The sequence below is a fragment of the Mustela lutreola genome, chromosome 7 (assembly GCF_030435805.1).
Source record: "Mustela lutreola isolate mMusLut2 chromosome 7, mMusLut2.pri, whole genome shotgun sequence".
NCBI classification, from domain to species: domain Eukaryota; kingdom Metazoa; phylum Chordata; class Mammalia; order Carnivora; family Mustelidae; genus Mustela; species Mustela lutreola.
In genome coordinates this window covers 57,839,425-57,844,845 of record NC_081296.1, presented here as the reverse complement: position 1 = coordinate 57,844,845, position 5,421 = coordinate 57,839,425, and the positions used below count along the sequence as shown (strand labels likewise).

The window sequence follows — 5,421 nt, the reverse complement described above, 5'->3', positions numbered from 1 at the left end:
ACTCAGAAAAACATAAAGCCATTATGCAAATGCATGAACATCCAAGCTCATTCTGCCTTGAGGCACTCCCAAGCAGTCACTAGAAGGGAGCAAAATATATTACAGTTTTCTCTTCTTTTCAAGTTTCCTGCTGCATGTACCTTAACATTAGAGAAATAGTATCAGATTCCACAGTGCTTATCACTAGAATAGAAATAGAACATTTCTACAAAACAGAAAATTTTGTAGAGTCATATCCCCAACCCAAACCATCAAGGACTTCTTCCTACAAAACCACATTAATGCTCATCCTATCCCTCAACTGTATCTGACTTAGATGGCTGGGGAACTATATTAACAGAGGTGAGCGGCAGCTGTTTCCTACAACTCGAATGTTTACTCCCAAAGCATTCCCAAATAGAATAAGTGGGTTTGTTAACTCCCTCAAAACAGAAAAGTGATGCCAATAGTCCCACGTGTTGCTGCTCCGAGGCCACACAATCTGAGTCAGCTTTGCCTACAAGCAGCTCTGTTGGTGTGATCTCCTTCTGGGAACTGAGAAAAGTACATTATTCATTCATTTTATGAGTATTTATTAAAAGCTGCCTAAATGCAAAACACTATAATTCCCAATTACTTCTGGTAAACTAGCTTACACAAACTAATCTCAAGCCTATGAAAAAGTTCCTTTTCAGGAAGATACTTCTGAGTGAGCCACTTCAAAGAATTTTCTCTTGGGAGAGTCATATCAGAAAAGTAGGCACGGAAAAGAATGCCTTAGTTAAGTTACAAGGCTGATCACAAGTCTCAGTGGTCATGTAAGATGGACAACTAACTTCCCAGATGTGGCTGTAAATTACATCATGCATTACAATGTTCTCATAAATCAAGTTTGGGAACTGTTTTCTTTTTTTTTTTTTTCCCCTCACTTCTGGACTACTGTAGGACAATTTTGATAGAACCACCTACTCTGGAAAAAACAATACTGACAAGAAGACAACTATTCTGTCCAGTATCACCAGAAAAAAAATAATAAAAGGGTGAAGTCGTTAAAACACAGTCTATATAGCATTCCCCAGGCCCTGGTACACATTGACCTTAACATTAGAAAAGAATGTAGACAATCAGAGCCCTCATATACAGCCAATGGAAGTGAAAAAAGGCACAACAATGACCCAACACTGCTTAGTTAAATAAAGTTGAAGATTCACACAGTCTATGGCCCAGCCTATAGAAATGAATGCAAGTGTAAACCAGGAAAATGAACTATATATTCATAGTAGAATTATTCCTGATAGTTCCAAAGTGGACATAATTCATACTGGTGGTTTATTCATAGAATGTAATAATAGAATTATTCCTGATAGCTCCAAAGTGGACATAATTCATAGTGGTGGCTTGTTCATTGAATGTAATAGTATAGAGATGTAAAAATGGGGAAACTACAGAGAACGCAATAACATTAATTTCTCAAACCTACTGTTGAAAAGAAGCCAGCCAAAAAGTATAATTCCATTTATGTAAAGTAAAAAAATAAGCAAAACCAAATACTTCCCTATAGAGAAGCATACTTAGTTATTAAAATAAAGAAAAACAAGGAAGTCATTACCATTAGGAAAGGAGAATGTTACAGTTGGAAGGATAGAGAGGCAGAAGATACTGATTGGGATGGAATATGAGGGAAGATTCTAGGGTGCAAATGATAGTCTATCTCTTGACCTCAGGGGTAGTTACTGCAGAGGTTTATGTATAATATTAAAGTTATAAGCTATGTATTAGGCATGTTGTGGCATATATTTTACAATAAAGAAACATCTCTATCTATCCACTGATATTCACCTGCTTCTTGTGGCTTTCAGTCCAACAACTAAACTAGAACAGTATTTCAGGATTAGACAAAAATAGCAATTACTGAGATATAAGTGTTTATCGCATTCCACAAGGTGGTTTTGATACATATCTGGGTCCCCATCTACACAGACATTCAATAATGTGATGGTCTTTTCACAGCTCCCAGACCCATGAAAATCTCTGACACCCCCAACACCTCCAGCACCATCACTGGCTTCATCCTTCTGGGCTTCCCTTGCGCCAGGGAAGGGCAGATCCTCCTCTTTCTGCTATTCTCTGCTGTCTACCTCCTGACCCTCATGGGCAATGGGTCTATCATCTGTGCTGTGTACTGGGATCAGAAACTCCATACTCCCATGTACCTCTTGCTCGCCAACTTCTCCTTCCTAGAGATCTGCTATGTCACCTCCACTGTCCCCAACATGTTGGCCAACTTCCTCTCTGACACCAAGGTCATCTCCTTCTCTGGGTGCTTTCTCCAGTTCTACTTTTTCTTCTCCTTGGGTTCTGCAGAATGCTTTTTCTTGGCTATTATGGCATTTGATCGGTACCTTGCCATCTGCCGGCCTCTATATTATCCAACCATTATGACAGGACGTCTCTGCACCAATCTTGTGGTCACCTGCTGGATACTTGGTTTCTTTTGGTTCTTGATTCCCATCATCATCATCTCCCAAATGTCGTTCTGTGGATCCAGGATCATTGACCACTTCCTGTGTGATCCAGGTCCCCTGTTGGCCCTTACTTGTACTAGAGCCCCTGTAGTAGAGTTAACTATGTCCACCTTAAGTTCTCTGCTCTTATTTATTCCCTTTCTCTTTATCATGGGGTCCTATGCTCTGGTCCTGAGAGCTGTGTTGAGGGTCCCTTCAGCAGCTGGACGAAGAAAAGCTTTCTCTACCTGTGGGTCCCACCTGGCTGTAGTTTCACTGTTCTATGGCTCAGTGATGGTCATGTATGTGAGCCCAACATCTGAGCATGAAGCTGGGATGCAGAAGATGGTAACTTTGTTTTATTCCATAGTAACTCCACTTATCAACCCTGTAATATATAGTCTGAGGAACAAAGATATGAAACATGCTATGAAGAAATTATTGGGAACCTAAAAATAAGTCTTGGCTTAAAAGATTTGGGGATAGAATCTATTTTTAATTCCTTTTCTAAGATTTTATTTATTTATTTGATAGTGAGAGAGCGTGCAGGTACAAGCAGGGGGAGCAGTAGGGGAGGGAGAGGAAGAAGCAAGCTTCCTGCTCGTCAAGAAGCTTAGTATGGTATTCAATCCCAGTACCCTGAGATCATGGCCCCAACCAAAAGCAGATGCTTCACCAACTGAGCCACCCAGGCGCTCCTGTTTTTAATTTCTTAGTTAAAAAGACAACTCACATCACACAGAAAATTATCGGTATTGTTTTTTAACTTCATACACCAGACAGTTTATTTCCTAGATTTAATGGGGCTATAAGGGATCTCAAAGGTGCACTCCATCTCCCTAATTTTATAAATGGTAAAGTACTAGAGTGATAATAGAGTTTGCTGAGAAATAGAATTTAAAACATCTCCTTCCAAGTCATAAAACCTCTCCACAGTGGAAGAACAGTATAAAACAGTTTTATTATTGAATAAGCATTAAAGCAAGAGAATATGTGTATCATAGCAATCTAAGAGATGGCAAATACATAAAGAAATATCTTTCCTTTTTGTAGCCAACCAGATACAACCCATTTACATACATGTTCTCAAGATAAATAACTATTAGTCCTCAAGAAAAACTTGACAGCACCCATTGTCACAAATGGTTCATCCTAGATTCACCTCATAATTGGGATGGCCCTATGTGTTTGCCAACTGGCTTCATACAAAGGAAAAATAAGTCTATTTATACTACCTGAGATAGTTTTGTAGATTGGAAGATAGGCCATCAAAGGTAGGCTCCTATACCCCCACAGAAACTGGGAGACTGAGGCACTACCCCTCTGATGATTACATTTCAGTGATACTTCCTAGGTCCTTGACAGAGACATTCCTGAGTCAGAATCAGGCAAGAGGCTCATTTAGATGATGTGGTTCATATATACAACAGAGTATTACTCAGCCATCAGGAAAGATGAATACCTATAATTTGCACTGACAAGGATGGAACTGGCAGGGATTATGCTAAGTGAAATAAATCAAGGAGAGAAAGACAAATTATCATACGGCTTTACTCATATGTGAAACATAAAGAATAGCATGGTGGACCATAGGGGAAGAGGAGGGAAAACTGAAAGGAAAGAAATCAGAGAGGAAGACATACCATGACAAACTCTGAAATTCAGGAAACAAATTGAAGGTTATAGAAGGGAGGGAGGTGGTGGGCTGGGGTAGCCAGGTGATGGGTATAAAGGAAGGCATGTGCTGTGATGAGCACTGTGTGTTATATGCAACTAATGAGTCATTAATCACTACATCAAAAAGAAATGGTGTACTATATGTTGGCTAACTGAATGTAATTTTTAAAAAAGAGGCTCATTTAGATGTTTTAAATTTTTACATACATTTCAAAGACAGAAAAACAATTTATAAGTTTTCTAAAGTCAATGCTCAAGAAAAAAAATGGGAGGGGGCAGAAAATCTCTTCCCTTATTTTCAGTAGGGATAATTCAGCCTCTAATTTTTCATTTGTAGTTAACCTTACAAATTACACAAGGTTATAACTCTATGTCAAAAGCTACAGTTTTCTATTATCCTTTCAACAACAACAAATTGGCCTTTTTTTCTGGTCTAGATTAAATTTCTGCCTTCCAGAAATTTAATGTTGGGAACATCAATTATAGACAAAAGATTCATAACTTAATATATATATATAAATCTATATATGTGTGTGTGTATATATATATTTACATATCAAGAAGAAAATAACATCAGCGCATAAGAAAAAGTGACAAATGTATGAAAAAAATGAATAGCAGATGTTTTCAATATATAAAAAGACATTCTATTTTATTCAGAATTAGAGAGATACAAAGATTAAACATGATGTTGGTGTAAACACCAACCTCTTCCTTTGCTAGTAGAACGTAAATTGTTACAACAGCTATGGAGGACATTTTGACAAAAACTATCAAAATTTAAAGGGCACAAATTCCACTATCTGTGTGACATTAGTAAGTGACTATGGATCTTAGGGCTTCAGTTTCTTTCCTACACTTAGATACTAATAATATGGATAATGGTGATAGTTACTTCAGCATGAAAATTAACTGAAATAATATATAGAAGACTAAGAAGCAAAAATGCGTGACACATTGTTGGTGTTCACTATCTGGATGTTTAGTTAATGTACCTACAATTAAATGTTAACATACTGAAGATTAAAAGTATTGTTTTAAAACTATTTTAGCTTCTTTCACCTAGAACACTTATTTCCTTGGCCTGTATCCGATAATTTAAGGCATTCTGCAACCCACTGGCAACTTACCAAACCTTATTCATGAAATAAATAATTGTCTTCAGTAGCTTCAACCTTTTGTGATTGTAAAAAAAAAAAAAATGTAAAAAAAATTTAAAAGGCATTCGGTGATGGGTATTAAGAAGGGCACATATTGCAGA

The 5,421-nt window shown here is 37.4% G+C and overlaps 1 pseudogene; it reads left to right on the top strand.

Moving 5' to 3' along the window:
* Positions 1-1,957: 1,957 nt before the first annotated feature.
* Positions 1,958-2,936, top strand: LOC131836050 (olfactory receptor 11G2-like; annotated as a pseudogene).
* The last annotated feature ends 2,485 nt before the right edge of the window (positions 2,937-5,421 follow it).